The sequence below is a fragment of the Mesoplodon bidens genome (genome assembly GCF_964165515.1).
Source record: "Mesoplodon bidens genome assembly, chromosome: 3".
Taxonomy (NCBI): Eukaryota; Metazoa; Chordata; class Mammalia; order Artiodactyla; family Ziphiidae; genus Mesoplodon; species Mesoplodon bidens.
The window spans coordinates 140,051,789-140,075,977 of record NC_138178.1 but is presented as its reverse complement, the minus strand read 5'-3'; the positions used below and the strand labels follow the sequence as shown (position 1 = coordinate 140,075,977).

The following is a 24,189-nucleotide window of genomic DNA, read 5'->3' as shown; positions in this document are numbered from 1 at the left end:
TTGTTAATAGAAGGGAGTGGCTATGATTGTTTTAACTGATGGTGACTGAGTACATTTCTATAAAGGAGTCTTTTAGTTTAGTCAATATTTATCTTTTACTTTCATTGTTAATAACAGCTGCTTGGTAGCATAGAGGAACAACGCTTCCACCTTCTCTCCAGTGTCTGGTCTAGGAAAAGTTGTACTGTTCTCCAGAGCGCTGTAGTTACGATTCACCACAAGAGGGCACTATAGGTTCTGCCACAGGTGAACTAAGTAGTTAATATCTTTCTGTTTCTCTTTTCTGTCCTTTTCCTCAAGTTTGATTGGGGGTTAAAATCAACTCAGTTAGTTCTTACTCTTGGCAGAAAATATCTAAAACACAAGACATATGGGAAAGTGAAATGAAGAAAGGAACTGCAATCTTATATTAGTTGATGGTGACCTATGTTTTGTGACTGAATGTGGTATTAGTAAAAACAGTTTATGGAAACAAATTCAAATAAATTTTAGACTAGTAGAGTATTTACTTTAGCAGATGAACAAAATTTTATTGTAATAAATCATCTCAGTGTGGTGATAATATGTATGAAATATAAAGTTTTGTAGAATAATAATGTATAAATAATGTTCATACCAGAAGGATGAATATATATTTTCTATTTCAACAAAAATTTTCCTCATCAGATGTCTTGATATAATTTTGATTAAGTTGGTGAAGTAGAATCAGTTCATGACAGTGCTTTGATCTTATTAAAAGATAGTTTACAGATTTACAGTTACTTACCTAGGGTATTATATGATTCTAGTATTTTGATGTTATCCAAACTTTAAAATACAGAGCTAAAGTAAATATTCTTCAAAGTTCTTCAAATTTACTAAACTCTCAAAAAATATGATTGGAGACATATTACTTTAAGAGGTTCTATTTCCTGTCAGTCATCAAGTCTGAATCTTGGTTTTAGGGATTTTTTTCTTTTTGGTAGGGTTAGAAACCATATTTTGAGAGATGTTCTGAAATGTCCCAAACAAAATCATTTTTAATGGGAAAAATTAAAGTATGCCATACAGCACTTTTATGAAGAACAGAGATACATAGTGAAATCAAATGAACATGAATAACAAGTCACAAAACCAGTGGTAATTATTGTTGTGGAAATTGAGGTCAAAGAAAGTAGTCTTGATGTGCTGTAAGAAATGGACATTTGTAAAACATTTTTCTTTACTCATAGAATTTTTAAAACTCCAGTCATATGTTCTCACCACACACACAATAAAAGAAAACACTAGCTATGTGAGATGATGGACATGTTAATTATAGCTTGATTGTATACTTATATCAAACCATCAAGTTGTACACTTTAGATACTTTTTTTGTTTGTTTGTTTTTTTGCGGTACGTGGGCCTCTCATTGCTGTGGCCTCTCCCGTTGCGGAGCACAGGCTCCGGACGCACAGGCTCAGTGGCCAGGCTCACAGGCCCAGCCGCTCCGCAGCATGCGGAATCCTCCCGGACCAGGGCACGAACCTGCATCCCCTGCATCGGCAGGTGGACTCCCAACCACTGCGCCACCAGGGAAGCCCTAAATATATACAATTTTTATTTGTCAGTTATACCTCAACAAGGCTGAAAAGAAAATCCTTAGTGTGTTCCACTAAATACCCTAGCTTAATAATGTATGATATAACTCCTTTTCATTATTGAAGAATGACTAAAAAGAGTAATTTAAATAGTCTCATTTTATATAATACAGAAGTTTTAATATTGTAAAGGCTTGGTCTTGAAAGATACTTGATCAAATGAAAGCTGTGACAATACTGTCACATATATCAGTGTGTTAGACATTACTTTAGTATTTGGTTGTTTATGGATACTGTTACTAATACAGAGAAATATTTGTGTACATTCTAGATAGTAGTTTTGTGATATGTTAAGTTTTCACATGGGAAAAGATAGGAAAAGTAAATAAAAAGTGAAATAGTTTATAAAGGAAGAGTGGTTGAAAAGCTGCTTGAAATTTTATTGAAATGGATTTCTCTCTTTCTTGGGTATGGTCCCATTAGAGAAACATAAGTACAAAGTCCTATTGATTTCACAAGTTATATGATTTGAGATCTGAGCTTAGGTGCACAATCAGCAGTTTCTAGAGGTAATGACATGTAACTGGGAAGTTGTGGAAGTGTTGGTATATGGACTAATCTTGAGGATATGGGTTATACCTTACAAATGCACATAGCACTAAGTACTAGTTGAATAAATGTTTTTTTTGCTATTGCCTCCTAAACTAACCAAGTCTAGAACTGATATTTTTTCTAAAACACTGCTGATTAAATCTATTAAGTAAGCTTGTGTCAGTAATTGTATAGTTTAAAATATTTAGGTAACTGATGTGTATATCTGAAAATGGAAATCATATTGTACAGGGAAAATCAGATGGGACTTATGAGAGCATCAGAGGTGAATTCGTGTATGTGATCTCACACTCATCTCTTATTCCAACTTGATGTACAGCTGAAATATTTCCTATCATTTTTGTTCTAATCTCCAAGGGCTTAAAAGATAGATTTTTATACAGGAAATAACTGTTTAGAAATTTGTTGATCCTAATTATTGTTTCAAAGATGATTTTGCAGTTAGGAGTTATTGATGGTAAGTTTTATCCTTGGGAATTGATCCGTACCAGTTTATGTATCTTCTGAGTGAGTTCTGCCTTGAGAAGCAGCTTGCAGTCCTGTGCACTATCCAGAGGAAGAGGCAGAATAGATTTTGGCTTTTTAGAGACTGCATGGCCAGCCTCAGATCACCAAGTTTAACTGAAAATCAAGCAACTCACTTAGATTGAGGGCAAATTTCATCTTTATCCTGATCTTTTCTGTAAGCCTTGTCTGTCTGCTGGCATACTTTTGATTTGGGACAAGTTATAGCACAGTGAGTTTATTTTCACATATTTATGGCATTGAGAGGATAGAGGGAGTTTTCAATGAAGGCTAAATAATCCCAGAATAAACTCCCCTAAAAATAACTCCCATCCTTTTGCTTGATGTTCATACTCTTTCTAGTTAATCATTCACTAATTCAACGTATATTGTTGAGTGCCCACTATGTGCTAGGCTCTGATCTAAGCACTGGGGATGCACATTGAGCACAACGATAAAAATAACATTTCTCCTTTTTTTTTTTTTCTTTCTGTGAGGGGCAGTGTGCACACTGGTAGGCACCATAGGTTCTGGAGGCTTGCATTAAAGTCCTGGCTCTGATGCTCACTAGCTCTGTGACTTACTTATCTATACCTAGTTTTCTCCTTTGCAAAATGCAAGTAATAAAAGTGCCTAGCTTATGGTGTTGGAGTGAGGATTAAATGAGGAAATACGTGCAAAGTGCTGAGAACAGTGTCTGGCACATAACAAGCACCATATCAGTTATCAGTGTGGTTAGTTATTGTTATTAGTTAGATGTTTAAAACTTGGAATGCACCATCTGTAGCTGATGCCTTTAATTCTTGGTCACCATTTCCTTTTGCACCTCTTTTCAATGGATTTCTATCTAAACCGTAATGTTGAAACTTCTAGAAGTTGACAGGTGAGCATTCTTCTTGTGAATCCAAAAACCTTTTATTTGTCCATATTTTTCTGGCTCTGTAGGATTTAAGACTCTGCTCCCCTACCCTCTCCACACTAGTTCATCTTTTGGCTTTCGTGACTTTTCACTTTCTCCTGCCCTTTTCCCTTCCTTTTTCTATACCCTTTCTATTCCTTTTCTATCCCCTTTCCCCTCCCCTCTCCTCCTCTTTCCTCTCCTGAAGGATGGTTGTCATTCAGGTTTAACCTTCAGCTGTCTTTCTTCCATCTTTACCCTCCTTTTCAGAGCAAGTTTGTCCTCAGTCATAATTTATAAATGTATCCTATCTGTTCTCCAGTCCTGTATTTCCAGTGGCCTATAGAATTTCTCTTGTACACCTCACAAGTTATCTAAAACTCGGTGTGCCCAGAGAATTGAAATATCATTGGTTTTGGCTTCAAATAGACTTACTTTTTTGGTATTTCCCCATTTCTGTCAAAGGTGTCTTTAATATTTTAATCTTTTAGTCTAGAAATATTAGGGTCTTTTTTGGCTTCCCACTCAGTGTAATATTAGTCTTACTTGCTAATCAGATTACTGATCCCTAGGGGTAAGAATTTTGCCAAGTAGTTTTTTCTTACCCTTTATAAGCGCTGTGTGCCGAGTGAGTGAATTCCTGCCCGTTCACTCTACTGACTCAGGGCATGAAACATGTCCATTACCGATATCATATACAGCCAATGTGTATAAGTATGATGGACCAAAGGAGGAGTAACAGGTTGAAAGAAGAGTTGCCTCACTACTAGGCCCAGAAACAAAAGATCTCTGAGAGTGAGGAATGAAAAGTGTGATATGTTCTCCTTGTTCATTCCCAAGCAGCCTCTTTTTCTACTAGAGCAGCCATCATCAAGGTAACTGGTCATCTTTCTGGAACTCTGTGGGGCAGAGAACAGTGCTCTCAACAGAGCAAAGGCATTTCCATCTTGTCTTGACACAGACTTCTGTCCTGACTCTAGCCATTACTCTTGGTGACATCCTAGGGCTCTACAGGATTATAGTAACTACCTTGTGGGTTTGCTGGGAAGATTCAGCAAACCCACAAATGTAGCGGATCTTGCACTGTGCCTCATTATAACAAGGGCTTAATAAATATTCACCTGTTCCTATTTTCTCTGAGGTAGGGGAGATTTACTTTTCCTTTTTTTTTTTTTTTTTTTTTTTTTTTTTTGCGTTACGCGGGCCTCTCACTGTTGTGGCCTCTCCCCTTGCGGAGCGCAGGCTCCGGACGCACAGGCTCAGCGGCCATGGCTCACGGGCCTAGCCGCTCCGCGGCATGTGGGATCCTCCCAGACCGGGGCACGAACCCACGTCCCCTGCATCTGCAGGCGGACTCTCAACCACTGCGCCACCAGGGAAGCCCCACTTTTCCTTTTTTTTAACCTGAAGAAAGCAAAGTATTAAATAGTTAAGGCTTTCCTAAGTCTTAAACTGGTGGATCTGAGATTAAAGGCATTTGGATTCACTTTACCAAGGGCTTACTTATTTGGAGAAAAAAACCAAAACCAAAACAAACAAATAAACACCACTCTTTCCCCCAACAAAAAAAACTACTACTTACAGTCAAAGAAACATCAGTTCTTTTTACCTCAGTAATTGGCAGTGCTTGGAGAAGCTGAAGAAGAAGGCAGAAATTCAGCCTCTTTTTGTAACTGCCTCAGTGAAATCTGGCCAAAGGAGAGAAATGAATTGAATTTGTGGTCTGTATCTTTCCCTTGAACAATTAGCTCCTAATGCATAGATAGTAGAAATTAAAAAAAAATAGGACAACGCTTTAGAAAATTAATCAGATTGTAAATGCATTCAGAAAAGCCTCACTTCTATTTTTTCTACCAGGTGTGGAGCTTAGACTAGTCTTTAATTGAAATTCTCCATTAGTTATCTTGCTATTAGTATTTGATGGCCTTAAAAAGTTAACTTCAAAGAAAATAGAATCCCTTTAAAACAGCTGCAGTTCATTTGCCAAAACAAGGTTTGCTTATTTGCAAGATTGAAAAATGATGCTTAAACATTAAAAATGTAATACTTTATTCCCCCTGACAAACATATCTTGACTGATTTAGCTTTTATCCAAGATTATATAACTAGTGAATGTTTTAAGTCCTTAGGTATTTTAAGAAATATCATTGTAATGAAATTCAGTAAAAATTTGTTCTTATCTACAGCAGGGTAAAGGTTTTCTGTTGTACTATGAGACTACGAATCTCATAGGCCATTATTGCAGTTATCTTTTACTTTTAATGATTCTGACAAGTATACTTTTTAGAAACACATCTTTCATGAACAAAACACCAGTGATTAAAAGTAGAAACTTTGAACTGTTGAACATTTGTGTGTGTGTGTGTGTGTAGAAATATTTTCTATAACAAAATTGCTATTATTCCTACCATTAGAATTTCAGGAATTTAAGTTAAAGTATCTCATGAATTCTGAACCACTTTGGCTAGATGGAAAAATGATGAATTTAATGCCATCAAAGAAACACAGAAACTTAAAAATGTACCTTTGATCTTGAGGGAGATGAAAAGTGAAGGCATATTTTTATCTTTGATGACAGCTGAAAAAGTTTGAATAAATTAACAGATATTTTTTGCATATTTCCAACTTCCACAGTGATGGTCTCCTTAATGTCGCCAATTATCATTATATAATAATTAGTCTCATTGTGGAATGAGACAGGTACAAAGTGTATGTGTCTACACACACACACACACACAGGCACACACACACATTTCCTTGATATAGAGCTGTAGGATAAAAGTGTATTTGTAAGGACATGAAACATACCAGTTTTATATTCTGTTATTGACATAGTAGAAGTGGGTAATGAACCTACCAGAAATCAACATTGTGGATGTGGGCATGACATATAAATTATTTATGCTTTTGTTTAGCCATCTATGCCAGGATTTTATTTAACCCAAATAAAATGTGCTATATGTGCTTCAAGGATAATTCTGCTGTTACTGTTCTCTGAAACTTAAATATATCTATAGATATCACTCACCCACTTAAGACAAGTTTAAAAAGTAATATATGCTCCATGACTTAAATTCAGAAGTTTCCAGAGTTCAGGAAAATCTGTGTCAGAACACCTAATTTTAATTTTTTTACAGAATTGTCAGTTCTTTGAAGAAAAATACCTAGCAAAATTCATATCTATATTCTTGACAATGTCTAGCATTGCTCTAGTAATTATTTATTGGCCGTATGACTTTAAATAGGAATAAGAATTTTTATATTTGATCATTCAACAAACTTTTGTGGATATACAGTGATGAACCAACAGACATCGTCCCTGCCCTCATGGAACTTGGAGCCTGGTGGGGAGATAGGCATTCAACAAGCCCAGACAAAATATAAATTACAGACTGTGGTAAGCACTTTGAAGGAAAAAGGGAGGGTGCTGTGATCAAGTGTAACAGAAACTAATTTTGATTGGGAGATGGTGTCAGGGAAGACATTTCTAAGGACGTAGTGTTGCATTGAGGCCTAAAGTAAGAGGTAACTAGATGATGAGTGGGCAGAAGAATATTTCAGGCAGAGAGAAAACATGTGAACCATCCTAAGGAGGAAAGAGAAAATGAGTGGCTAAGTTTGTGAAGCTTAAAAGCCAGTGTAGTTGGATTGCAGTGGGCAAAAAAAAGAGGAAGGTGGGAAACAAGGGTGGAGAGACAGAGGCTTGACTATTCCGGGTAAGGCTTCTGCATTGTATTCCAAGTGCAGTGGACAGATCTCCTGGCCACAGGGGTCACTTGCTGTATAACAGCAAGTTGGGTTGGAGGGAGGAACGGTGACAGTAGGGGACCAGCCAGGAGACTGTTGCAATTGTCCAGGCAAGAGATGATGGTGGGTTGGCCTGGGAAGTAGCAGTAGAGAAGGAGAGAAGTGGATGCCTCTGCTGGTAGAATTATTAGGGTTTAGTGTTGAGTTGGATGGCATGAATGAAGAGGTGTGAAGGATGACTTTCAGGGTTTTGGCTCAAGCATCGGGCATAGAGAGAGGTAAGGATGGAGATGAAGAAAACTAAGATGGAGAAAACTGGGAGATTGCCAGGTTTGTAGTGAAGCTCTAGAGATCACCTGCATTATCACTTTGTTTTCTAGCTCCCTTTTCATTCCCTTGAAGTAAATAAGAATGCAGCCAAAGAGAGCTTCTTAGTTCAGTGAGACTGTGTACAGAGGTGATTTCTTTTCTTTTCTTTTCTTTTTTTTTTTTTTTTTGCTGCAAAAAGCTTTACTGTTTCCATTTGGTCCAAGGCTTGGGAGAGGGCTCCAGTGTGGTTAACAAGCTGCCTACTGGCTGCAGAGAGGGGCTTCAGGCAGAAGCCCGGACACCAGAGGGGCTCCTCAAAGCCCACTGGGCTCTGGAGGCTCCTAGTCGTGCTTGAGGGTGAGCCTTTCGAAGAGATACTCGCCAGCCCAGCCTGGGGACCAGCCAGCCTGCGGAGGTTGGCCAGGTGGTCACCATCTTCTTGATGAGTTTCACCTCCTCATCTAGGAAGTGGCTCTCCAGGAAGTTGCAGAGGTGGGGGTCTGCGCGGGCACAAGCCAGGGCATGCAGATCCAGAAGGGCCTGGTTCAGGTTCTTCTCCATGTTAATGGCGGCTTCCATAGCGTTCTGAGTTTTACCCCACTCATCTTGAGATGGCTTCTGCACGTCCTGGAAGAGGGTGCGGCCGCCGCGTTGGTTTTGCATTTTCAAGAGACGCTCGGTGCTCTCTTGCTTCTCTTCGGCCAATTCGCGGAAAAAGTGGCCCACGCCCTCCAGAACCACATTGTCGCGGTCGAAATAGAAGCCCAGAGAGAGGTAGGTGTAGGAGGCCCACAGATGCATGTTGACCAGGCGGTTGATGGCGGCCTCCACCTCGGTGGAATAATTCTGACGAATCTGGGAGCTCATGGTTGATCGGTAAGAAGGAGTTCGGCTCAAAAAATGGTGTTGGCTGGTCCCGGTGACCGAGGACAGCTGAGTGGCTGACTCCGAAGGTTGGAGGGGGGATAGATGAGTGGCTGACTCCGAAGGTTGGAGGGTGGTTGGAGGCTGGAAGAAAGGGCGACCCTGGGTCTGTTCCGTCCAAACACTGTTGAAGCAAGAGACAGACCCGGGGAACCGCCGAGCGCAATCTACAGAGGTGATTTCTGTATTCTCCTGACAGAGGTTCAGAAGAGTATCACAAGCCAGATAATTAGCTTGGTCGGTCTGGTTGTTCTTGTGGGTTACAAATATGTAACTTCAGATTTTAACAGGAGGCTAGTTCAGATGAGAAACAAAGTAAATTTTTTTTTGTATGTATGTATATATGTTTCTGAAGTAGGTTTTTTAAATTGAGGTATAGTCGATTAACAACATTATATCAGTTTTAGGTGTACAACATAGTGATTCCAAATTTTTATAGATTATACTCCACTTACAGTTATTCTAAAATATTGGCAATATTCCCTGTGCTATACAATATATCCTTGTAGCTTATTTATTGTATACACAGTAGTTTGTAGCTCTTAATCTCCTACCCCTCTCCCCACTGGTAACCACTTAGTTTGTTCTCCCTATCCAAAATAAAATTTTGAATAAAACCAAGATTCCCAAACCAAATCTAACTTTATAATGAATATTTGACAATCAGCATTGTTGAAATACCCTCTTCAGTACTTTTTACAAAACATTAGTGATTGTTGCATGAGCTTCATTGTGTTGCTTTTAAGCTCCAAATTTCCATCCTTGGCCACTGATTTTTGGAATGTGAATTCTTTAGCTCTTTGAATCAGAGAATTGCAGAGGGTGGGGTAATACCTGGAACTGTGAGCACCTGCACTCAAGTCCTTCCCTCATGGAGGCCCTGGGGTTCTGCGAGAGTGGCTGGAAATAGCCCTTAGCTCAATTTACCGGTTTCTGCCTATACTTCACCTCTGCTGCAGGAGGTCTATGCCAGGGTTTTAGGGCTTTCAGAATAAGGGTGATGATTTCTGGGTGGTGTGCTTCTCCAAGGTTAGGACTAAATGAATATAATGTGAGGGGAAATCTGGTTGACTTTTCTCAGAATCAGCACTAGACCTTGGAAAAAGAATAAGTTAGTGAATGTGTTTTATTCAGTGTGTTTGGTTTCTTTTTGTGAAGTCCTTTCCTTTCTCACCTCCATGTCTTGGTTCTTCCTCAGTACTCTAGAATTTTTTTGTGCCTTAGCACTTCTTAAAAAATCTGAAAACTTCTCTGTGCTTGTGTTTTGAAACTTCTCTCTAGGGTAATTTGCATAAAAAAGATGAGAGGAAGAGAGAGGTTTAACCCCCCCAAAAGGTGTTCCACACTTGTTAATGTCCATGGAATTTCTGGATCAGAGAATGGGGTAGTTTTCATAAAAACAAATGAAACGAAAACCTAAATAACCATCTAGTCATGCCAGATACAGGTAGTGTTGGAGCAGCTCAGAGGAAAAGATGCTTTTCCTGGAATTGCTATAGAAAGGAAGAATACATGCTTTTATATTGTTTTCATTGACTGAATATAGCCTTTCTTCTTCCAGAAACTTCTGCCAGCAGAATTATTGACCTCATGGTTTATATGTGATCTCCTTTAGGAATGGAATTAATATGTAGTGGTATTAAATTTTAGTTACTTTCCTTGGTGTCTGAAGAAATAGCACTGTAAAGAGGAAGTGCTTCCTTTATATTAAATGAAAACAAAAGTTTAAACAGCAGTTCAGAAATACAGTGATGAAATAGAAGGTCTTAGACAGCGAGACCTAATTCTGTCTTTCCCCCCCACTAGATGCCCTTTTCCTATGTTTGCTGAGTCCTCTAACTTCCCTGGCCTGCTTTCCCATCCTTAAAAGGAAAAAAAGGATGCACAAGATGAGTGTAGTCATGAGCTTGGGGAATCACCTGATGATCTTGCTAAAATGCAGATTCTGACTCATCAGGTCTGGAGTGGGTCCCAACTTCTGCATTGTTAATAAATTCCCAGGTGATACTGGTCTACACTTTGAGAGGCAAGGTATGAGAGCAAAATTTCCCAAACCTGGTTGAGAATGAGACTGACCTCTGAGGCTGTATTTTTGTGTTTCAATCCTAGGGAGTCAATTCAGTGTGTCTGCATTAGAATTTAGCAATCTGTAGATTCTATTGCAGCTGCCAGGATTTAGGCGTTATTGCAGTAGATCAGGGCTTCTCCACCCTGGCTGCATATTAGACCACATGAGAAGATTTAAATAACTTATGCCTGGCTCTCACTCCAGACCAATTAAAACCAACTCTTTGGGGCCTAGAATGAGTAACTCCTGTGGCCCCCTCCAATTCTCCTCAACCTCCATCCCAATCGAATGAATAGTCAAAATTGAGAAACACTCATAAGGATCCTAGTGGGCATTTTGAATTAGGGGCTTGCGATTTAGTTTTTGACCTTCTAACACTTGAGGAAAAAGTGCTTGTTTTATTTCATGTCCATCTCTGAGAGGATACTCGATGGTCTTGAAAGAATATAATAAGATGTTTTAAAGCTTCAAGCTCTTGCACAGATCCGATTGAGAATTTGTCCATTTGTAGGATTATTGCTTCTGAAATGTTTTACTGGACTACTACCACTTGGTAGGTATAATTACCCAATTCTTACAGCACTCATACAGGAACATCTGTGTATTTAAAACATTTGGACATGATTGTTTAGAAACATCATCAAGGACTGAAACAGTCTGAATCCCAAGGAAGGTTTAATTTTTCAGAATTCATGGCTGTTGCTGTGCTAAGAGCTGTGAGGACAAATCAGAACTGGTTTCCCTAAACTTGGTTGATGAATGTCAGTGTATTTGTGCTGCTATTACAAAATACCATAAATTGGGTGGCTTATAACCAACAGAAATTTATTTCTTACAGTTCTGGAGCCTGCAAGTTCAAGATCAGGGTGCCAGCATGGTCAGGTTCTTTTGAGAGCCCTCTTCCTGATGGCAGACTGCTGGCTTCTCAATGTGCTCTCATCATTATTATAAGGGCCCTAATCCCAATCATGAGGGTCTCTCCATCCACATGATCTCATTGAATCCTAATCAGATCTCAAAGGTCCTACCTCCTAATACCATCACATGAGGGGTAGAGTTTCAACATATCAATTTTGGGAGGACACAGGCATTCAGTTCATAACAATGAGGATGATGATGGTTACTAAGAATTCTGGGCAATTTCTTTAATGACTTTATGTGTCCAAAACTTCTGAGCTGGTCTTGCTTTCTAGATTTGCAACTAGTTCCTTTGTAAAGAAGTTATCCTTCAGTAAGCGTATTGCTTTTCTCTGCCATGTTTTAAAGCCAAAGGGAATTAAAATTTTCTGGGAAGCAATTTTAATTACTCTGCTATCTTGTTCTTAATATTTGTTAATAATACCAGATTTCACATTCACCAAAACAATAATTTTCGTGACTATAGGGAAATGGAACAGTTGTGTGAATATTTCATATACACATATTGCATTTCAACTAACAGACAAGTTTCCGAAAGAAGCTCCTGGACAATTTAATACTGAGCAACTTCCCTTCGAATTTAGCTTTTAACATTAAAAAAATCTGTTGCCACTTCTTCTTTCTCTCCCCCTTCCTCCTAATATTTTATTTTGTAGTTTAGCGCTCAGTATAATTTTATACGTTTTGGTTTGCAGGGTCAACATTTAAAAATTTATTTTTTCTAGGTTCCTTGTTTATACACACACACACAGCTCACACACAGAAAGCTCTCTCTGAGTATATAATACAGTTGTAAAATAATCTTATATATATAATAAACAATAACAGTTTATAGTTTATAAAGAATTTTTACTCCAATGGGTAGTTTATAAAGATTTTGCCTAACCCCTATCAAACTACCACTGGCATTTTTCACAGAACTAGAACAAAAAATTTCACAATTTGTATGGAAACACAAAAGACCCCGAATAACCAAAGCAATCTTGAGAATGAAAAATGGAGCTGGAGGAATCAGGCTCCCTGACTTCAGACTATACTACAAAGCTACAGTAATCAAGACAGTATGGTACTGGCACAAAAACAGAAAGATAGATCAATGGAACAGGATAGAAAGCCCAGAGATAAACCCACGGACATATGGTCACCTTATCTTTGATAAAGGAGGCAGGAATGTACAGTGGAGAAAGGACAGTCTCTTCAATAAGTGGTGCTGGGAAAACTGGACAGGTACATGGAAAAGTATGAGATTAGATCACTCCCTAACACCATACACAAAAATAAGCTCAAAATGGATTAAAGACCTAAATGTAAGGCCAGAAACTATCAAACTCTTAGAGGAAAACATAGGCAGAACACTCTATGACATAAATCACAGCAAGATCCTTTAGGACCCACCTCCTAGAGAAATGGAAATAAAGACAAAAATAAACACATGGGACCTAATGAAACTTCAAAGCTTTTGCACAGCAAAGGAAACCATAAACAAGACCAAAAGACAACCCTCAGAATGGGAGAAAATATTTGCAAATGAAGCAACTGACAAAGGATTAATCTCCAAAATTTATAAGCAGCTCATGCAGCTCAATAACAAAAAAACAAACAACCCAATCCAAAAATGGGCAGAAGACCTAAATAGACATTTCTCCACAGAAGATATACAGACTGCCAACAAACACATGAAAGGATGCTCAACATCTTTACTCATTAGAGAAATGTAAATCAAAACTACAATGAGATATCATCTCACACCAATCAGAATGGCCATCATCAAAAAATCTAGAAACAATAAATGCTGGAGAGGGTGTGGAGAAAAGGGAACACTCTTGCACTGCTGGTGGGAATGTGAATTGGTACAGCCACTATGGAGAACGGTATGGAGGTTCCTTAAAAAACTACAAATAGAACTACCATATGACCCAGCAATCCCACTACTGGGCATATACCCTGAGAAAACCATAATTCAAAAAGAGACATGTACCAAAATGTTCATAGCAGCCCTATTTACAATAGCCCGGAGATGGAAACAACCTAAGTGTCCATCATCGGATGAATGGGTAAAGAAGATGTGGCACATATATACAATGGAATATTACTCAGCCATAAAAAGAAACGAAATTGAGCTATTTGTAATGAGGTGGATGGACCTAGAGTCTGTCATACTGAGTGAAGTAAGTCAGAAAGAGAAAGACAAATACCATATGCTAACACATATATATGGAATTAAAAAAAAATGTCATGAAGAACATAGGGGTAAGACAGGAATAAAGACACAGACCTACTAGAGAATGGACTCGAGGATATGGGGAGGGGGAAGGGTAAGCTGTGACAAAGTGAAAGAGCGGCATGGACATATATACACTACCAAACGTAAGGTAGATAGCTAGTGGGAAGCAGCCGCATATCACAGGGAGATCAGCTCGGTGCTTTGTGACCGCCTGGAGGGGTGGGATAGGGAGGGTGGGAGGGAGACACAAAAGGGAGGGGATATGGGAACATATGTATATGTATAACTGATTAAATTTGTTATAAAGCAAAAAAAAAAAAAAAGATTTTGCCTACATTACTCCAATCTCCATAAACTACCCAGAGTGGTAGGTATTGTTATGAGGAAACCAATAACCTAATTAAAACTCCCCAGGTTTTTCACAGCAGCTCCCTTGGTAGTATTGAGACAGGATCTAAATGCTGGCAGAAAATTTGGGGAAAGGATTTTAATGATAATTTGATTGTTATGACTATTTACCAGTTGATGACTAGTTATGTGAAGGACCTAGCACTCTAGTTGATTTTCTCAATTATGGTTTTATAAAACATTCAGAAATGATAGGAGCAGTTCTTATGCTTGTCTTCATAAACCCAGAGCACATATTGCTAATGCATAATTACTAAGACCTTGAGGTAAGGGCTAGTATGCACAGAGTCCAGTTACTTTACTCTCTGTTGGTCTAAATTAATGGAATCAAACTTGAAGCATAAAGATAAATGGAGAGCATATTTCCTTGACTATTTTTTAAAACTTAAAAAAAACTTTGAGTTGGTAGGTTTGATTGATTATGCAAGCAAATACTCTAGAGCTTACTTAGCAATTATCTGAATTGTCCATATTCTATGTTATTGGTTAAAATCAAGTATATATTTAAAAAAATAAGATTGAAGATAGGCAATATCTTAACAACTCACTTTTTTAAATTTAATTTTTATTTTATACAGCAGGTTCTTATTAGTTATCTATTTTATACAAATTAGTGTATATATGTCCATCCCAATCTCCCAATTCATTCCACCCCCCCCCACCCCTACTTTCCCTCCTTGGTGTCCATATGTTTCAACAACTCACTTTTGATTCCAACTTCTAAGTTCTTTTTCCTAAACCACTCCGCCTTCATGCTAATATGAATTGAACTCCCCCTGCCGTGAATTGTTTTAGGACTTACCTTTCATTCCTAGTCTTCTACTTTTCTGTCTAAAGCAAAAAATGAGGCACAGTTTCCCCTAGAAGAGGTTTGAAGTTGCAAATGTCTCAGTCAAGAATTAGAATTTAAGGAACCTGGGTGCTAGTTCCTGCTTCTGACCTCCTGGGGCACTTGGTGCTTGGTGAGTCTCCAACTCACTGTGGGATGGAGTTGCATGTAAACATCTGGCCCAACCTGGCAGAGAGTAAGGGCTCTGCTCCCGGTTGCTTTTGTTATTAATTTTGTTAATACACAGAATTACTAGGATGTAAGTGAAATAATAGATCAACAGCAAATGGATAGTGAGAGCAGGGCCCTGCTGAGCTGGAGTCTTAATTTTCCCATTGTAGAGCTATTGAAAATGGTACGTTGGGGTGGGGTTACATTTTTGATAGCAGTGTTAACTAGGAACAGTTAGAACTTCTGATCTAAATCCTAAAAAATGTCTAGAAAACAAGTCTGTTTATGAGAGAGGGAGGTCTGCAAGGCCTTTGGGGATAGTTTGAAGCAAGTTTTTAAAACCATGAGATACAACCCTCCATAGGGTGTAGATCCATTTAATGGGTCTTGACTGGCGCACTAAAAAATTGAAATAGAACAGAAATAGAGTACATCTCATGTAGTAAGAGTGTTGTCTGAGAAATTTTTTCAGTTGTGTGTACATGTGTGCATGTGTGTAAACACACATTGAGTCACTATGTAAAATTTGTTTCTTACTATGAGCTTCAATTAAAGAAAGTTTGAAAAACACTGATTTGGATAGTTTCTGGGGAAAGAAGGCCTCCTGCAGTAGACCCTTTAATGTTTATGGTCCTTCTGTTTTAGAACTGTGGGATTCTCTTTCCTGGGATACTGACAGTTCCTTTAATCAATAAGTAATTACTGTATTGTGACTATTGTATGCATAGTAGGCATAAACTTTATAGTTCTGAGGACTGTATCGTCTATTTGAGAAGACAAAAAATAGCATATATGAAAGCATATATGAAGTATTTAGAGAGGCACTTCATACTAAATTTCATGATATCAATTATATAAAGAGAGATCCCTGCAAGAATCTATGAATGCATTTGTTTATTGATATAGTCAGACAATTAGCAAGCATATATTAGATGCCAGGCACTGTGTTAGGTATTGGAGGATCAAATAGAACTTACAGCTCAACAGGCAGATATGCATTAATCATTTCATGACACAAATAGGTGTCATGAGGCTGTCAGAAAATTGCAACTTTGATAAGGACTTTGAGTGAGAGGTACATCATGTCTAAAATTATTAGGGATGACCTGGTCAGAAGGTCAGGGAAAGATTCACTAGAGTCGTGACGATTGAGTTAAGATCTAAATAAATGTAGGTGTCAACCAAATGCGGAGGGAAAGCAATGATGTTCAGGCAGAGAGAATGTCAAGTTAAAAGGTCCCCCTATGGTGGGAGAGGACTTGAAACTTACAAGAAAAAAGAAAACATCAGTGTGGCTGTCATACTCGGGGCAAGGTGCAGAATGGTGAGAGTTGAGGTTTGACAGACTCTGAGGTCATTATAGGCCATGCAAAGTTGGGAGAGTTCTGAGAGCCCTGACAAGCTATTGACAGATGTTAAAGCAGGGAGGGGATATGACCCAGATCGAATTTTGAAAAGACCTACCTGGCTTCAGTGTGGATAATCTATTGAAGGAGTCACTCAATGATTCCTTCACTGAGAGGGCCTGAGTAAACCGATTAGGTAGCTCTTGGCATGGTCTAGGGGAGAGATGATGGAAGCTTGGAGTTGGGAGATGATGATGAGGATCTAGAGAAATGGAGAGATTTGAAAGGGTTCTAGGAGATAAAATTAATAAGATTTGGTAATAAATTAGCTATAGGGGTAATCAGAAGGATGTTGAAAGATGGCTTCCAGATTTCTGCATAGATGGTGATCTCATTTTCTAAGATAGGAAACACTGGGAAAGCATCTGATTTGGGGAAATGACAGGTCATGGACATGTTCTACTGAGGTAAATTTAAGCTATCTATGAGGAGAGGTGAACCTGGATATAAAGATCTAGAGTTTATAGAAGAGGTCTTGTTTGGAGATAGAGTTACTGAATCTATGGAGATAGGTGAAAGCAGAAGAGGAATGGACATAGAGGAGCTTTAATATACTCACTGGATAAAGAGTATTGAGTCTGCAAAGGAAATAGAAGAGTGTCCAGAGAACCAGGGAATGTTCTATGTAAGCTAAGGACTGAGACATTTTTAAGGAGGGAGTGGTTACCAATGCTTCTGAATTATTAAGTAGAAAGGGGTAAAAAGTGTCCTTTGGATTTGTTGACATGGAGAGATTATTGGTTACCTAGGTTGTCTTGAAGCAGTGAGGACGTAAGCCAGATAGGAGTGAGTTGAGTGAATAGGGGCTGAGAAGATAGAGCCAATGAGAATAGACAACTTTTATGGAAAGTTTGTCCTGTGAAGGGTTGGACACAGACAGATATTATGGTAGCCAGAGGATGTGGATTCAGTGGTAACCACTGAATGTGTCATAGAGAGGGGAGAGTAGAACTGGTTCTTAAAAGTTTTGATAGGCAAAGGGATGAAGAAAAAGTATTTCAAGTGGATAGTAGGCATCATGAGTGAGCATCTTTTGGGGATATAATGAGAAAACTGACCTAACTGCGATAGTATGGACTTGAGGAGTAATGAGAAATATGTTTGCACAGGCAGAGAGGATGAGGCTGGATTTCAGAGGACTTTGTGAGTCTGGGAGAGGATTCAGTGATGTAAACAGTTGGGAGACTTGTTCTGGATGAAGAGTGGTAGGATGGAGGCAGGGCTTGAGGGGGACAAATGAATGTTAGTCTGAAAATCAGGGAGACCATGTAGCAAGCTATATGCGCTGCCACAGCTACATAGTCATGAAGTGAGGAACATATGGATTAGAGAGGTTAAACTGACTAGGACCTGACCTGGGCTAAGAAGGGAAAGAAGTTAATTTTTGATGATCATATTACAAATATTTATAATTGATGCTATATTTAATGAAAATATATATTTATAGAAGAGTTTATATTTTATGAAGCATTTTTGCAGGAATAAGCTCATTTTAATCTCTACTCTAATCACTGTATGTACCAAGGAAACGTAGTATTACCATTCTTATAGCTAGGGTTCAGCTCAAATGCCACTGGTTTCCTAAAACTTGTGGTTCTCTAGCCCTTTGTCCTTCTTGTATTTTCTTTTAAGTTTGAGGTATACCTTATATGAAGTAAAACATACAGATCTTGTATATGGTTCAATTAGTTTTGGCAAATGTATATACCTCTGTAGTTTATATCTCAATAAAGACAGAAAACAATTACCTTCTCCAGAAAGTTCATCAGTCCCTCTACCATCAGTCCCTCTACCATCCCATCCCCCTCAGAAATCATTGTTCTGATCTCTATCACCATAGATTGACCTTGCCTATATTTAAACTTCATATGAATGAAATTATAGTTTCTGACTTCTTTAAATCATCAATGTTTTTCAGATTAATTTGTGTTGCTGCAATCTGTCAGTGGTTTGTTCCATTTTAGAGCTGAGTAGTATGTCTTGTATGAATATGCCACAACTTTTAATCCATTCTCTTGTTGATGGACATTTGCATTGTTTTCAGTTTTTGGCTACTGTGAATAAATCTGATGTGAACATTTTTCTACAAGTTTTTTTGTTATCATATCTTTTCATTTCACTTGAGTAAATGCCTAGAAGTGAAATTTCTGGGTCATAGTTGAATATTTAACTTTTCATGAAACTGTTTTCCAAAGTGATCATACCATTTTATATTCTCATTAGCATTTTGTAAAGAATTTCAGTTGTTCCATATTTTCATCAACATTTTTGTATTATTAGCCTTTATAATCACTCTAGTGGTTAAGCAGTGATAGATCATTGTGCTTTTAGTTTGTATTTCCCTAATGCATGATGATGGTGAGTGTCTTATTCTTGTGCTTATTGGCTATTGTACATCTTCTTTTGTGAAATGTCTGTTCAAGTCATTTGCCCATTTTGTTAATTGGGTCATTTGCCCTTTGGTAGGATTTTTCGGGCCTACTTTGGATAGGAGTTCTTTCTCAGGTATCTGCATTGTGAATATTTTCTCTCAGTCTGTGGATTCCCTTTTCATTTTCTTGACAGTGTCCTTGAATGAGCAGTTGATTTTAATTTTGATAATGTCTAATTTATTTATCAATACTTTCTTTTATGGTGATTACTGTATGAGTCTTAGAAATTTTTGTCTTCCTCAAAGTTGCAAAGATTTCCTTCTATGTTTTCTTTTTAGTTTTCACTTTTGTGTTTAAGTCTATGACCTGTTTTAAATTATTTTCGTGTGTGTGGTGTGAAGTAAGGGTCATGGTTCAATTTTCGCTTGTATGGATAGCCAGTTGTTTTAGCACAGTTCATTGAAGTTGTCTTTATTAATGAAACTGCCTTGGCATCTTTGCAAAAAATCAGTTGACGTTTATGTAAGGGTCTATTTCTGAAGTCTTTAAACTGTTTCATTGATCTATTTGTCCTCACTCCAATTTCATACTGTATTCATTACTATAGTTGTATGTTTCTCCAACTTGGTTCTTCTTTTTCAGGTTTTATTTTGGGTTATTTTAGGTAATTTGTATTTTCACAAACATTTTATAATTATTTTGTCAATTACTTCAAAAAAGCCTGTTGGTATTTTCATTGGGATTGTATTAAATCTATAGACTGATTTGTAGAGAATTGAAGTCTTAAAATATCCAGTCTTTCAATTCGTTCACATGGCATAGTTCTCCATTTGTTTAGAAGCCATTTGTAAGCAGCTTTTTTTAGTTTTCACTCTAGAGGTCCAACATGTATTTTGTTAAATTTATTTCTAAGTATTTTATACTGTTTGATATCATTCTAAGTGAAATTGCTTTTCATTTTCCAATTGTTTAATGCTAGTTAATAGAAACAAAATAGATTTTATATTGACTTTATGTCTTGTAACCTTGCTTAATTCACTCAATAATTTTAGATATCCTTTTGAATATTCCTTAGGATTTTCTACATAAACAATCATGTCATCTGCAAATAGAAAAAAATTACATTTACCTTTAAACATTTATATTTTCTGTAGTTTTTTGGTTTGTTTCTCTCTTTTTCTTTTTTTTCCTTTATTTTCTCAGATGGACCTCTGATGAAATGTTGAATGTAAGGGTTGAGAGTATATATCATTGACTTTTTCCTAATCTTAGGGGGAAAATATTTAGTATTCTAGCTTTAAAAATGATGTTAGCTATGGATTTTTTAGGAGGTATCCTCTATCAGTTTGAGGAAGTTTTCTTTTTTTCTTAGTTTGCTCAGATATTTTAACCATGAATGAGTATGAATTTTGTCAAATGCTTTTTTCTACATCTATTGAGATATAATCATATGGCTTTTCGTTTATTCTGTTGATGGATTGCATTGATTGATTTCATAATGATAAATCAACCTTATGTTCATGAGATAAACCCTACTTGGTTACGATCTATTTTCTTTTTAATATATTGCCGGATTCTATTTGCCAATATTTTCTTCTGTATTTTTGCAACTACATTCATAAGATCTATTGGTCAGTAATTCTTTCTTTAACAGTCCTTGTCAGATTTTGGTATCATAATAATGCTAACCTCATAAAACAAGTTAAGAAATGTTTCCTCACCTATTTTCCGAGAGTTTGTGTAATATTTGTACTATGTCTTATTTAAATATTTGAAAGAATTCCCTGAGCCCATAGCCATCTGGGCCTTTAGTTTTCATTAAAAGATACTAAGCTATTCAAATTTTCCATTTCTTGTTGTGCCTGTTTTTACAAGTTTTTTTCAGAAATTTAATTCATTTCATCACAGTTTTATAATTCATTGGCAAAATATTGTTTGCACTGTACATTTATTACCATTTGCTATGTGTACTATATCCAGTGATGTCTCCTCTTTCATTCTTGATGATGGTAACTTGTGTTTTTTTGAAGTTTACTCTTTGAATGTTTTCTATTTCACTGATCTACATTCTGACCTTTATTTACGTCCTTCTATTTAATTTGGATTTAATAGCTATTATTTTTCTAGTTTCTTCATAAAAGAGTTTATATTATTGATTTAAACTTTTCAAAAAAATAAACCTTTAAAATGAGAAATTTCTCTCTAAGCACTGCTTTAATTGTATACAACAAACTTATTATCATCCAGATTAAAATATCTTCTATATTTCTGTTGATTTCTTCTTTGACCCAGTGGTTTAGAAATGAATTGGGTTACATCCAAATACTGTAGATTTTTCTAGATAATTAAAAAAATGATTTCTGATTTAATTACTTTATTTTTAAATTAGTTTCTGCTTTATAACAAAGTGAATCAGTCATACATATACATCTGTTCCCACATCCCTTCCCTCATGCATCTCCCTCCCTCCCACTCTCCCCATCCCACCCCTCCAGGCGGTCACAAAGCACCGAGCTGATCTCCCTGCGCTCTGCGGCTGCTTCCCACTATCTATCTACCTTACGTTTGGTAGTGTATATATGTCCATGCCTCTCTTTCGCTTTGTCACAGCTTACCCTTCCCCCTCCCCATATCCTCAAGTCCATTCTCAAGTAGGTCTGTGTCTTTATTCCCGTTTTACCCCTAGGTTCTTCATGACATTTTTTTTTTTAATTCCATATATATGTGTTAGCATACGGTATTTGTCTTTCTCTTTCTGACTTACTTCACTCTGTATGACAGACTCTAGGTCTATCCACCTCATTACATAGCTCAGTTTCGTTTCTTTTTATGGCTAATATTCCATTGTATATATGTGCCACATCTTCTTTATCCATTCATCCGATGATGGACACTTAGGTTGTTTCCATCTCTGGGCTATTGTGAATAGAGCTGCAATGAACATTTTGGTACATGTCTCTTTTTGAATTATGGTTTTCTCAGGGTATATGCCTAGTAGTGGGATTGCTGGGTCATATGGTAGTTCTATTTTTAGTTTTTTAAGGAACCTCCATACTGTTCTCCATAGTGGCTGTACCAATTCACATTCCCACCAGCAGTGCAAGAGTGTTCCCTTTTCTCCACACCCTCTCCAGCATTTATTGTTTCTAGATTCCTTGATGATGGCCATTCTGACTGGTGTGAGATGATATCTCATTGTAGTTTTGATTTGCATTTCTCTAATGATGAATGATGTTGAGCATTCTTTCATGTGTTTGTTGGCAGTCTGTATATCTTCTTTGGAGAAATGCCTATTTAAGTCTTCTGCCCATTTTTGGATTGGGTTGTTTGTTTTTTTGCTATTGAGCTGCATGAGCTGTTTATAAATTTTGGAGATTAATCCTTTGTCAGTTGCTTCATTTGCAAATATTTTCTCCCATTCTGAGGGTTGTCTTTTGGTCTTGTTTATGGTTTCCTTTGCTGTGCAAAAGCTTTGAAGTTTCATTAGGTCCCATTTGTTTATCTTTGTTTTTATTTCCATTTCTCTAGGAGGTGGGTCCAAAAGGATCTTGCTGTGATTTATGTCATAGAGTGTTCTACCTATGTTTTCCTCTAAGAATTTGATAGTTTCTGGCCTTACATTTAAGTCTTTAATCCATTTTGAGCTTATTTTTGTGTATGGTGTTAGGGAATGATCTAATCTCAAACTTTTACATGTCCCTCTCCAGTTTTCCCAGCACCACTTATTGAAGAGGCTGTCCTTTCTCCACTGTACATTCCTGCCTCCTTTATCAAAGATAAGTTGGCCATATGTGCGTGGGTTCATCTCTGGGCTTTCTATCCTGATCCACTGATCTATCTTTCTGTTTTTATGCCAGTACCACACTGTCTTAATTACTGTAGCTTTGTAGTATAGTCTGAAGTCAGGGAGCCTGATTCCTCCAGCTCCGTTTTTCGTTCTCAAGATTGCTTTGGCTATTCAGGGTCTTTCGTTTTTCCAAACAAATTTTGAAATGTTTTGTTCTAGTTCTGTGAAAAATGCCAGTGGTAGTTTGATAGGGATTGCATTGAATCTGTAGATTGCTTTGGGTAGTAGAGTCATTTTCACAATATTGATTCTTCCAATCCAGGAGCATGGTATATCTCTCCATCTATTTGTATCATCTTTAATTTCTTTCATCAGTGTCTTATAATTTTCTGCATACAGGTCTTTTGTCTCCTTAGGTAGGTTTATTCCTAGATATTTTATTCTTTTTGTTTCAATGGTAAATGGGAGTGTTTTCTTGATTTCATTTTCAGATTTTTCATCATTAGTGTACAGGAATGCCAGAGATTTCTGTGCATTAATTTTGTATCCTGCTACTTTACCAAATGCATTGATTAGCTCTAGTAGTTTTCTGGTAGCATCTTTAGGATTCTCTATGTATAGTATCATGTCATCTGCAAACAGTGACAGCTTTACTTCTTCTTTTCCAATTTGGATTCCTTTTATTTCCTTTTCTTCTCTGATTGCTGTAGCTAAAACTTCCAAAACTAAGTTGAATAAGAGTGGTGAGAGTGGGCAGCCTTGTCTTGTTCCTGATCTTAGTGGAAATGGTTTCAGTTTTTCACCATTGAGGACAATGTTGGCTGTGGGTTTGTCATATATGGCCTTTATTATGTTGAGGAAAGTTCCCTCTATGCCTAATTTCTGCAGGGTTTTTATCATAAATGGGTGTTGAATTTTGTCAAAAGCTTTTTCTGCATCTATTGAGTTGATCATATGGTTTTTCTCCTTCAGTTTGTTAATATGGTGTATCACATTGATTGATTTGCGTATATTGAAGAATCCTTGCATTCCTGGAATAAACCCCACTTGATCATGGTGTATGCTATTTTTAATGTGCTGTTGAATTGTTTGCTAGTATTTTGTTGAGGATTTTTGCATCTATGTTCATCAGTGATATTGGCCTGTAGTTTTCTTTCTTTGTGACATCCTTGCCTGGTTTTGGTATCAAGGCGATGGTGGCCTTGTAGAATGAGTTTGGGTGTGTTCCTCCCTCTGCTATATTGTGGAAGAGTTTGAGAAGGATAGGTGTTAGCTCTTCTCTAAATGTTTGATAGAATTCGCCTGTGAAGCCATCTGGTCCTGGGCTTTTGTTTGTTGGAAGATTTTTAATCACAGCTTCAATTTCAGTGCTTATGATTGGTCTATTCATATTTTCTCTTTCTTCCTGATTCAGTCTTGGCAGGTTGTGCATTTCTAAGAATTTGTCCATTTC

The 24,189-nt window shown here is 37.3% G+C and overlaps 1 protein-coding gene and 1 pseudogene across 2 annotated transcripts in view; one reads left to right on the top strand and one right to left on the bottom strand.

The window, feature by feature from the left end:
• The window catches only part of KCNH5 (potassium voltage-gated channel subfamily H member 5), a gene marked incomplete at both ends in the record, with an annotated part of 359,387 nt that overhangs the window by 4,972 nt on the left and 330,226 nt on the right, over positions 1-24,189 (top strand). The gene's annotated exons all lie outside the window — the stretch shown is intronic.
• Positions 7,841-8,716, bottom strand: LOC308614454 (ferritin light chain-like; annotated as a pseudogene). The gene has a single exon. The product of its transcript is annotated as a ferritin light chain-like (transcript).